This window comes from Bos grunniens, chromosome 15 (assembly GCF_055505025.1).
Source record: "Bos grunniens cultivar Pamir isolate PY7600 chromosome 15, Bosgru_T2T1.0, whole genome shotgun sequence".
In the NCBI taxonomy this organism is placed as follows: Eukaryota; Metazoa; Chordata; class Mammalia; order Artiodactyla; family Bovidae; genus Bos; species Bos grunniens.
Window position 1 is genome coordinate 35,126,508 of NC_141179.1, and position 12,772 is coordinate 35,139,279.

At 36.1% G+C, this 12,772-nt stretch overlaps 1 protein-coding gene across 13 annotated transcripts in view; it reads left to right on the plus strand.

The window, feature by feature from the left end:
* Positions 1–12,772, plus strand: part of SERGEF (secretion regulating guanine nucleotide exchange factor) — a 248,831-nt gene that overhangs the window by 86,085 nt on the left and 149,974 nt on the right. The gene's annotated exons all lie outside the window — the stretch shown is intronic.

Sequence of the window (12,772 nt, forward strand, 5' to 3'; positions counted from 1 at the left end):
TGGCAAGAATTACTGCCGTACTGCCATCAAGAATTTCATTCCTTGATCCCTGTGCTGATTACTTCTCACTAGAAAAGATGCCAGAGTAGCTGAAGCATCTCATTGGAAAGTTTCCTGTTCCCCTCAAATGAGGAAGGGATTTTAAAGGGACTTTAAAATGCTCTTGCCATCTTCAACTCTGTTGAATGGCACCCCTCACTGTTAGTTTCTGTGTGAGGGGTTTGTTTATTTTCTTGGTCAAAGCCACATGCAGAAAAGAGAATAGGCCCTGGAGAGCAGGAAACCTCATTTTATCTTGGATTGATGGAGGACCAGCCTTCCCTATTAGAACATGAAAAAAAAATGCTGTTATTTGTCAGATGAGAATAATGCATGTGAAAACACATTGAAACCTGTGAAGAACTCTATAAATGTAATGTGTTATTATTAGCGTTATTTTGGATTCAGATAATAATGCTGATATGATTACTGAGATATTATGTAATGCTTTTGGCAGAATAAAGGATGTTGAGCTTTGAATGATAGCATGGAACTTCAGAGAGAATATTTACTCTGACCTCCTCATAAGGGAACGCAGATAAGGCAACTGAGTCTCAGAGAACTTAGCCATCCAAAGTCACATAGCAGAATAAGCTGGCAGCCAGGTCTCCTTCTTTCTCTCTCTCTCTCTCTCTCTCTCTTTTTTTTGGGGGGGGGGTCATATTCTTGACTTTTAGAGCCAAATGCAGCCAAGTGCAACCAAGTGCAAGCCAAGTGCAGTCTTGCTCATGTGTGCTTCTAAAGTACCATTTTACATTTTAATTGTATTACTTTTAATTGAGGTATAATTGACATACATTATATTAGTTTCAGGTGTTACAGTGTAATGGTTTGGTATTTGTATATATTGCAAAGTGATCACTATAATTAGTCTCGTTAACATCTGTCACCATACGTTTACAGAATATTTTTTCTTGTGATTAAAACTTTTAATGTATACTCTCTCAGCCGCTTTCAAATATGCAATGCAGTGTTATTAACTGTACTTGCCATGTTAGACACTACATCCCTATGACTTGCTTATTTTATAACTGGAAGTTTGTATACCTTCACCCATTCTGCTCATCCCTCTTCCCACCTCCTCTGTGAGTATGTGCTCAGTTGCTCAGTCATGTCTGACCCTTTGCAACCCTATGGACTATAGTCCACCAGGCTCTTCAGTTCATGGGATTTCTCAGGCAAGAATATTGGAGTGGGTTGCCATTTCCTTCTCCAGGGTATCTTCCCAATCCAGGGATCAAACTTGTGTCTCTTGCATTTCCTTCATTGGCAGACAGATTCTTTACCTCTGAGCCACCTGGGAAGCCCTTACCCCCATTCTCTGGCAACCATCAGTTTGTTCTCTGTATATATAAGCTTGTTATTTTTTATTATTTAAAACTTTTAAAATTTTAAGATTCCACATATAAATGAGATCATATGGTATTTGTCTTTCTCTATCTGGCTTATTTCACTTAGCCTAATGCCCTCAAGGTTTATCCGTGTATCCGTGTTGTCACAAATGGCAAAATTTCTTTATTTTATAGGACTGAATAATATTCTAGTGTGTGTGTGTATATCACATCTTCTTTATGCATCTGTTCTTTATCTGTCTTGTATATACCCATCTTCTTTATCTGTTGACATAGGATACGTAGTATGTTTCCACACTTTGGCGATTATGAATAATGCTGCAGTAAGCATAGGAATGCATATACCTTTTTGAGTTAGTGTTCTCTTTTTCTTCAGGTAGATACCCAGAAATGGAATTGCTGGATCATATGGTAAGCTGGATCATATGGTAGTTCTATTTTTAATTTTTCAAGGAACCACCTCCATACTGTTTTCCATAGTGGCTGCACCAAATTACATCCCCACCAACAATGCACAAAGGTTCCCTTTTCTGTGCATCCTTGTCAACCCTTGTTATTTCTTTTTATAATAGTTGTTCTAACAGGCATGGTTTTCATTGTAGCTCTGATTTGCATTTCCCTTATTTTTTTTAAAATAAGATGAACAACAGGGATTTACTGTATAGCACAGGGAACTATATTTAATATCTTGTAATAAACTATAATGAAAATGAATCAGAAAAAAGAATATATACATATATGAAATGAAAGTGAAAGTTGCTCAGTCGTGTCTGACTCTCTGTGACCCCATGGAGACTATACAGTCCATGGAATTCTCCAGCCAAAATTCTGGAGTGGGTAGCTTTTTCCTTCTCCAGGGGATCTTCCTAACCCAGGGATTGAACCCAGGTCTTCCACATTGCAGACAGATTCTTTACCAGCTGAGCCACAAAGGAAGCCCAAGAATACTGGAGTGGGTAGCCTATCCCTTCTCCGGTGGATCTTCCTGACCCAGGAATCCAACTGGGGTCCTCTGCATTGCAGGCGGATTCTTTACCAACTGAACTATCAGGGAATACATATAAAATGAAATCACTGTGCTGTACACCTGAAACTAACACGCATTGTAAATAAAATGTGCTTCAATTGAAAAAAGAGAGAGAACTAGATGCTAATATGGAGAACGAGACAGATTTAGGGTATTATTAATATGAATTCTTAGGATTATATAGCCCTTTTTTCCTTTTGATAATTTGTAGACAGTGAAGTTTAAATACTTGATTGTAATTTTTAAATTGACACCTTAGTATTAATAGAAATAGTTACATATTATATCAATAAACTTTAGGAATATCATATCTAATAGTATATCTAATATTAACTGTGGTTTTTGTTTAGTCTCTAAGTTGTGTCTGACTCTTTTGTGACCCCATGGACCATAGCCTACCAGGCTCCCCTGTCCATGGGATTTCCTAGGCACAAATACTGGAGTGGGTTGTCATTTCCTGCTCCTTGCATTTCCCTTATGATTAGTGATGTTAAACATCTTTTTATATACCTATTGGCCATTTGTCTTCTTTAGAAAGAATTCTATTCAGATCTTCTGACCATTTTTTAATTGATTTTTAAAAAGTTTTAATATAAATTTATTTATTTTAATTGGAGACTAATTACAATATTGTATTGGTTTTGCCATACATTGACATGACTCTACCACAGGTGTACACGTGTTCCCCATTCTGAACCCCCTCCCACCTCCCTACCCATACCATCCCTCTGAGTCATCCCAGTGCACTAGCCCCGAGCATCTTGTATCATGCCTCGAACCTGGACTGGCGATTCATTTCACATATGATAATATACATGTTTCAATGCCATTCTCCCATATCATCCCACCCTTGCCCTCTCCCACAGAGTCCAAAAGACTGTTCTATACATCTGTGTCTCTTTTGCTGTCTTGCATACAGGGTTATCATTACCATCTTTCTAAATTCCATATATATGTGTTAGTATACTGTATTGGTGTTTTTCTTTCTGGCTTACTTACTCTGTATAATAGGCTCCAGTTTCATCCACCTCATTAGAACTGATTAAAATGTATTCTTTTTAATGGCTGAGTAATAATTGTGTATATATACCACAGCTTTCTTATCCATTCATCTGCTGATGGACATCTAGGTTGCTTCCATGTCCTGGCTATTATAAACAGTGCTGCGATGAACACTGGGGTACACGTGTCTCTTTCAGTTCTGGTTTCCTCAGTGTGTATGCCCAGCACTGGGATTGCTGGGTCATAAGGCAGTTCTATTTCCATTTTTTAAGGAATCTCCACACTGTTCTCCATAGTGGCTGTACTAGTTTGCATTCCCACCAACAATGTAAGAGGGTTCCCTTTTCTCCACACCCTCTCCAGCATTTATTCCTTGTAGACTTTTGGATCGCAGCCATTCTGACTGGTGTGAAATGGTACCTCATTGTGGTTTTGATTTGCATTTCTCTGATGAAGAGTGATGTTGAGCATCTTTTCATGTGTTTGTTAGCCATCTGTATGTCTTCTTTGGAGAAATGTCTATTTAGTTCTTTGGCTCATTTTTTGATTGGGTCGTTTATTTTTCTGGAATTGAGCTGCAGGAGTTGCTTGTATATTTTTGAGAATAGTTGTTTGTCAGTTGCTTCATTTGCTATTATTTTCTCCCATTCTGAAGCCTGTCTTTTCACCTTGCTTATAGTTTCCTTTGTTGTGCAGAAGCTTTTAATTTTAACTAGGTCCCATTTGTTTATTTTTGCTTTTATTTCTAATATTCTGGGAGGTGGGTCATAGAGGATCCTGCTGTGATTTATGTTGGAGAGTGTTTTGCCTATATTCTCCTCCAGCAGTTTTATAGTTTCTGGTCTTATGTTTAGATCTTTAATCCATTTTGAGTTTATTTTGGTGTATGGTGTTAGAAAGTGTTCTAGTTTTGTTCTTTTACAAGTGGTTGACCAGTTTTCTCAGCACCACTTGTTAAAGAGATTGTCTTTAATCCATTGTATATTCTTGCCTCCTTTGTCAAAGATAAGGTGTCCATGGGTGTGTGGATTTATCTCTGGGCTTTCTATTTTGTTCCATTGATCTATATTTCTGTCTTTGTGCCAGTACCATACTGTCTTGATGACTGTGGCTTTGTAGTAGAGCCTGAAGTCAGGCAGGTTGATTCCTCCAGTTCCATTCTTCTTTCTCAAGATTGCTTTGGCTATTTGAGGTTTTTTTGTATTTCCATACAAATTGTGAAATTATTTGTTCTAGCTCTGTGAAGAATACCATTGGTAGCTTGATAGGGATTGCATTGAATCTATAAATTGCTTTGGGTAGTATACTCATTTTCACTATATTGATTCTTCCAATCCATGAGCATGGTATATTTCTCCATCTATTAGTGTCCTCTTTGATTTCTTTCACCAGTGTTTTATAGTTTTCTATATATAGGTCTTTAGTTTCTTTAGGTAGATATATTCCTAAGTATTTTCTTCTTTCTGTTGCAATGGTGAATGGAATTGTTTCCTTAATTTCTCTTTCTGTTTTCTCATTATTAGTGTATAGGAATGCAAGGGATTTCTATGTGTTGATTTTATATCCTGCAACTTTACTATATTCATTGATTAGCTCTAGTAATTTTCTGGTGGAGTCTTTAGGGTTTTCTATGTATAGGATCATGTCATCTGCAAACAGGGAGAGTTTTACTTCTTCTTTTCCAATTTGGACTCCTTTTATTTCTTTTTCTGCTCTGATTGCTGTGGCCAAAACTTCTGAAACTATGTTGAATAGTAATGGTGAAAGTGGGCACCCTTGTCTTGTTCCTGACTTTAGGGGAAATGCTTTCAATTTTTCACCATTGAGGATAATGTTTGCTGTGGGTTTGTCATATATAGCTTATATTATGTTGAGGTATGTTCCTTCTATTCCTGCTTTCTGGAGAGTTTTTATCATAAATGGATGTTGAATTTTGTCAAAGGCTTTTTCTGCATCTATTGAGATAATCATATGCCTTTTATTTTTTAATTTGTTAATATGGTGTATTACATTGATTGATTTGAGGATATTTAAGAATCCTTGCATCCCTGGGATAAAGCCCACTTGGTCATGGTGTATGATCTTTTTAATGTGTTGTTGGATTCTGATTGCTAGAATTTTGTTAAGGATTTTTGCATCTATGTTCATCAGTGATATTGGCCTGTAGTTTTCTTTTTTGGTGGCATCTTTGTCAGGTTTTGGTATTAGGGTGATGGTGGCCTCATAGAATGAGTTTGGAAGTTTACCTTCCTCTGCACTTTCCTGGAAGAGTTTGAGTAGGATAGGTGTTAGCTCTTCTCTAAATTTTTGGTAGAATTCAGCTGTGAAGCTGTCTGGACCTGGGCTTTTGTTTGCTATAAGATTTCTGATTACAGTTTCAATTTCCATGCTTGTGATGGGTCTGTTAAGATTTTCTATTTCTTCCTGGTTCAGTTTTGGAAAATTGTACTTTTCTAAGAATTTGTCCATTTCTTCCACGTTGTCCATTTTACTGGCATATAATTGCTGATAGTAGTCTCTTATGATCCTTTGTATTTCTGTGTTGTCTGTTGTGATCTCTCCATTTTCATTTCTAATTTTATTGATTTGATTTTTTTCCCTTTGTTTCTTGATGAGTCTGGCTAATGGTTTGTCAATTTTATTTATCTTTTCAAAGAACCAACTTTTGGCTTTGTTGATTTTTGCTATTGTCTCTTTTGTTTCTTTTGCATTTATTTCTGCCCTAATTTTTACGATTTCTTTCCTTCTACTAACCCTGGGGTTCTTCATTTCTTCCTTTTCTAGTTGCTTTAGGTGTAGGGTTAGGTTATTTATTTGACTTTTTTCTTGTTTCTTGAGGTGTGCCTGTATTGCTATGAACTTTCCCCTTAGCACTGCTTTTACAGTATCCCATAGGTTTTGGGTTGTTGTGTTTTCATTTTCATTTGTTTCTATGCATATTTTTATTTCTTTTTTGATTTCTTCTGTGATTTGTTGGTTATTCAACAGAGTGTTGTTCATCCTCCATATGTTGGAATTTTTAATAGTTTTTCTCCTGTAATTGAGATCTAATCTTACTGTGCTGTGGCCAGAAAAGATGCTTGGAATGATTTCAATTTTTTTGAATTTACCAAGGCTAGATTTATGGCCGAGGTTGTGATCTATCCTGGAGAAGGTTTCATGTGCACTTGAGAAAAAGGTGAAATTCATTGTTTTGGGGTGAAATGTCCTATAGATATCAATTAGGTCTAACTGGTCTATTGTGTCGTTTAAAGTTTGTGTTTCCTTGTTAATTTTCTGTTCAGTTGGTCTATCCATAGATATGAGTGGGGTATTAAAGTCTCCCACTATTATTGTGTTATTGTTAATTTACCCTTTCATACTTGTTAGCATTTGTCTTACATACTGTGGTGCTCCTATGTTGGGTGCATATATATTTATACTTGTTATATCTTCTTCTTGGATTGATCCTTTGATCATTATGTAGTGTCCTTCTTTGTCTCTTTTCACAGCCTTTGTTTTAAAGTCTATTTTATCTGATATGAGTATTGCTACTCCTGCTTTCTTTTGGTCTCTATTTGCGTGGAATAACTTTTTCCACCCCTTCACTTTAAGTCTGTATGTGTTCCTTGTTTCAAGTTGGGTCTCTTGTAGACAACATATATAGGGGTCTTGTTTTTATATTTATTCAGCCAGTCTTTGTCTTTTGGTTGGGGCATTCAACCCATTTATGTTTAAGGTAACTATTGATAAGTCTGATTTCATTGCCATTTACTTTATTGTTTTGGGTTCGAGTTTATATATCCTTTCTGTGTTTCCTGTCTAGAGAAGATTCTTTAGCATTTGTTGGAGAGCTGGTTTGGTGGTGCTGAATTCTCTCAGCTTTTGCTTGTCTGTAAAGCTTTTGATTTCTCCTTCATATTTGAATGAGATCCTTGCTGGGTACCATAATCTGGGCTGTATGTTATTTTCTTTCATCACTTTAAGTATGTCCTTGCCATTCCTCCTGGCCTGAAGAGTTTCTATGGAAAGATCAGCTGTTATCCTGATGGGAATCCCCTTGTGTGTTATTTGTTGTTTTTCCCTTGCTGCTTTTAATATTTGTTCTTTGTGTTTGATCTTTATTAATTTGATTAATATGTGTCTTGGGGTGTTTTGCCTTGGGTTTATCCTGTTTGGGACTCTCTGGGTTTCTTGGACTTGGGTGGCTATTTCCTTCCCCATTTTAGGGAAGTTTTCAACTGTTATCTCCTCAAGTATTTTCTCATGGTCTTTCTTTTTGTTGTCTTCTTCTGGGACTCCTATGATTTGAATGCTGGGGCGTTTAACATTGTCCCAGAGGTCTCTGAGATTGTCCTCATTTCTTTTAATTCGTTTTTCTTTTTTCCTCTCTGTTTCATTTATTTCTACCATTCTATCTTCTACCTCACTTATCCTATCTTCTGCCTCCGTTATTCTACTGTTGGTTCCCTTCAGAGTGTTTTTGATCTCATTTATTGCATTATTCATTATATATTGACTCTTTTTTTATTTCTTCTAGGTCCTTATTAAACCTTTCTTGCATCTTCTCAATCCTTGTCTCCAGGCTATTTATCTGTAACTCCATTTTGTTTTCAAGATTTTGGATCATTTTCACTATCATTATTTGAAATTCTTTATCAGGTAAATTCCCCATCTCTTCCTCTTTTGTTTGGTTTGGTGGGCATTTATCCTGTTCCTTTACCTGCTGGGTACTTCTCTGCCTCTTAATCTTGTTTATATTGCTGTGTTTGGGGTGGCCTTTCCATATTCTGGCAGTTTGTGGAGTTCTCTTTATTGTGGAGTTTCCTCGCTGTGGATGGGGTTGGACAGATAGCTTGTCAAGGTTTCCTGGTTAGGGAAGCTTGTGTTGGTGTTCTGGTGGGTGGGGCTGGATTTCTTCTCTCTGGAGTGCAATGAAGTGTCCAGTAATGAGTTATGAGATGTCAGTGGGTTTGGAGTGACTTTGGGCAGCCTGTATATTGAAGCTCAGGGCTATGTTCCTGTGTTGCTGGAGAATTTGCATGGTATGTCTTACTCTGGAACTTGTTGGCCCTTGGGTGGTGCTTGGTTTCAGTGTAGGTATGGAGGCATTTGATGAGCTCCTATTAATTAATGTTCCCTGGAGTCAGGAGTTCTCTGGTGTTCTCAGGATTTGGACTTAAGCTTCCTGCCTGTGGTTTTCAGTCTTATTCTTATGGTAGCCTCAAGACTTCTCCATCTTTAAAGGTTCTCTATTTCTTTGCATCTCCATCACGACCACGCTAGTCCAACTTTCCACTCTCTCCTGTTTGAACTTTATTTATTATCTCACTCATTTATCCCCAAAATACACTTTCTATTCTCTTATCATCAGTAAGCAGAGAAGTGAAGAAGTCACCATCAGATGGAGTCTCTTCTCCAGTTCCCCCCTAATTGAATTTTTAATATTATATAAGTTCTTTATACAGCTGACCCTTAAATAACTTATATATGGATTTTTTCAATAGTTAATACTACAGTACTCACAGTTGGTTGAATCTATGGATGCAGAACCACAGATGAGGAGGAACCACATATATAGAGGGCCAACTACAAGTTACATGTAGATTTTTGACTGTACAAAGAGTTCGTGCCCCTAATCCCCTGGATATTAACTTCTTATAAGATATATAATTTATAAATATTTTTCCCATTTGATAGGTTACCTCTTCATTTTGTTGATGGTTTCCTTTGCTGTGCGGAGCTTTTTAGTTTGACATAGTCCCAGTGGTTTACTTTTGCTTTTGTTGCCTTTGCTTTTGGGGTCACATCCAAAAAGTCATCACCAAGATCAATATAGGAGCTTACTGCCTATTTTTTCCTCTAGGAGTTATATGATTTTCAGGTCTTACATTCAAGTCTTTAATCTATTTGATGTCATTTTTGTGTATGGTATAAGATAGTGGTTCAGTGTCATTCTTTTTCATGTAACTGTCTGGTTTTCGCAACACTATTTATTGAAGAGATTGTTCTTTCCCGTTGTGTATTCTTGGCTCCTTGGTCATAAATTAATTGACATTTATGTTTGGGTTTATTTCTGGGTCCTCTATTCTGTTCCATTGATTTAGGTCTTTATGCCAGTACTATATTCTTTTAATTACGATAGTTTTGTAATATGCCTCCAGCTTTGTTCTTCTTTCTCAAGATTGCTTTGGCTATTTGGGGTCTTTTGTGGTTCCAAAAAAATTTTAGAATTGTTTATTCTATTTATGTGAAAATGCCTTTGGAATTTTCATAGGGATTGTATTGATTCTGCAGATTGCTTTGGGTAATATAGACATTTTAAGAATATTTATTCTTCCAATTCATGAGCAGGGAATATCTTTCCATTTATTTGTGTTTTCTTTGGTCAATGTCTTACAGTTTGCAGTGTATGCCTTTCACCTCCTTGTTTAATATTATTCCTAGATATTTTATTCTTTTGATACATTCATAAATGGGATTGTTTTCTTAATTTCACTTTCTGATAATTTGTTACTAGTGTATAGACATGCAGTGAATTTTTGTCTATTGATTTTATATCCTGCAACTTTACTGAATTCATTTATTCTAACAGGGTTTTTTTTTTAATGAATTTTTTAGGGTTTTCTTATATCAAGTCATCAACAAATAGTGAATTTTGCTTCTTCCTTTCTAATTTGGATTCCTTTTATTTCTTTGCTTTGCCTATTGCTCTGGCTAGGGCTTCCAGTAGTATATTGAATAAAGTGGTGAAAGTAGACCTGTTTTGTTCCTGACATTAAAGGAAGGTTGAGTATGATTTACCTGTGGGCTTGTCATATACAACCTTTATTATGTTGAGGTATGACCACTCTTTACCCACTTTGTTTTTATCACAGTTCAGTTCAGTTCAGTTCAGTCGCTCAGTCGTGTCTGACTCTTTGCGACCCCATGAATTGCAGCATGCCAGGCCTCCCCGTCTATCACCAACTCCCGGAGTTCACTCAAACTCATGTCCATTGAGTCGGTGATGCCATCCAGCCATCTCATCCTCTGTCGTCCCCTTCTCCTCCTGCCCCCAATCCCTCCCAGCATCAGAGTCTTTTCCAATGAGTCCACTCTTCACATGAGGTGGCCAAAGTATTGGAGTTTCAGCTTTAGCATCAGTCCTTCCATTGAACACTCAGGACTGATCTCCTTTAGAGTGGACTGGTTGGATCTCCTTGCAGTCCAAGGAATTCTCAAGAGTCTTCTCCAACACCACAGTTCAAAAGCATCAATTCTTCGGCACTCAGCTTTCTTCACAGTCCAACTCTCACATCCATACATGACCAACTGGAAAAACCATAGCCTTGACTAGACAGACCTTTGTTGGCAAAGTAATGTCTCTGCTTTTTAATATCACAAATGGATGTTAAATTTTGTCAAATGCTTTTTTGTATTTATTGAGATGATCATTTATTTTTTATTCTTTATTTTGTTAGCATAGTATATTATAGTGTTGATTCTTGCCTCCCTGGAATAAATCCCATTGATCATGGTGTATGATCCTTTTAATGTATTATTGAATCCAGTTTGCTAATATTTTGTTGTATATTTTTGCATCTATGTTCATCAAGGATATTGGCCTGTAATTTCCTCTTCTTATAGTGTCCTTGTATGATTTTGATATCAGGGTAATACTGGCCTTATAAAATGAGTTTGGAAAGTGTCCCCTCTTCTTCTGTTTTTGGAAGACTTTGAGAAGGACTGGGAGTAATTCTTCTTTGAATATTTGGTTGAATTCACTAGGAAAGGTGTCTGGTCCTGCACTTTTGTTTGTAGAGGGTTTTTAATTACTGATTCAATCTCCTTACTAGCAGTTAGTCTGCTCAGATTTTCTATTTCTTCATGATTCAGTCCTTGAAGGTTATATGTAGGAATTTATCCATTTTTTCTAGGCTGTCTAATCTGTTGGTATATATAATTATTTGTGATAGTCTCTTATGATCCTTCGTGTTTTTGTGATATCAGTTGATATCAGTTGTAATGTCTCCTCTTTCATTTCTGACTTATTTATTTGAGCCCTCTCTTTTTCTTGGTGAGCTTAGCTACAGGTTTGTCAATTTTGTTTATCTTTTCAAAGAACCAGTTCTTGGGTTTCATTCATTTTTTGTTTTGTCGTTTTAGTCTTTATTTCATTCATTTCTGCTCTGATCTTTGTTATTCCCTTCCTTCTGCTAACTTTGGGCTTTGTTTATTCTTCTTTTTCTAGTTTCTTGAGGTGTAAGGTTAGGTTGTTTATTTTAGATATTTCTTCTTTCATGAGGTAGGCATTATTTTCTATGAGCTTTTCTCTTAGATCTCCTTTTGCTGCATTCCACAAATGTTCATGTGTTATATTTTCATTTTGTTTGTTTCAAGGTAGATTTTTATTTCGCATTTGATTTCTTCATTGACCCTTTGGTCGTTCAGTAGCATCTTGCTTAGGCTCCATGTATTTATGACTTTTCCAGTTTTCTTCTTGTTTTTGATTTCTAGTGTCACATCATTGTGATCCAAAAAGATATTTGATATGATTTCAGTTTCTTAAATTTGTTAAGGCCTATTTTGTGGCCTATCATTTAATCTGTCTTGAAAAATGTTCCACATACAATTGAGAAGAATGTATATTCTTTTGGTTTTGGATGAACTATTCTGTATGTATCTGTTTAGTTCATCTGGTCTATCATGTCATTTAAAGCTTATTGGTTTTTTTTATGGATGATCTACCTCTTAATTGTAAATGAGATATTAAAGTCTCCTATGATTATTGTGTTGCTATGTATTTCTCCCTTTAGTTCTGTTAATATTTACTTTATATATTTAGGTGTTCTTTTGTTGGATGCATAAATATTTACAAGTTATATCATCTTGTTCAATTGACCTCTTTATCAGTGTGTAATGTCCTTGACTTTTATTACAGTCTTTGTTTTAAAGCCTATTTTGTCTGATATAAGTATAGCTACCCCAGCTTTCTTTTGGTTTCCATTTACATGGAATATCTTTTTCTGTCCCTTCATGTTAAGTCTGTACAAAGGAATATGTTTCAAACAAAAGAACAAGGTAAAACCTCAGGGGGGAAGAAAGCTCAATAAAATTGAAATAAGTAACTTACCTGATAAAGAGTTCAAAGTAGTGGTCATAAACATGCTCACTGGACTTCAGATAAGAATGATGAACAAAATGAAAACTTCAACAAAGAGACGGAAAATATGAGAAAATCTCAAACAGAAATTATGGAACTGAAAAATACAATAAGTGAAATGAAAAAATACACTTGAGTAGTTCAGCAGCAAACTAGATAAAGCAGAAGAAAGATTCAGTGAGCTCAGAGATGGGACGAAGGAACTCACCCAATAAAAGCAGCAAGAAA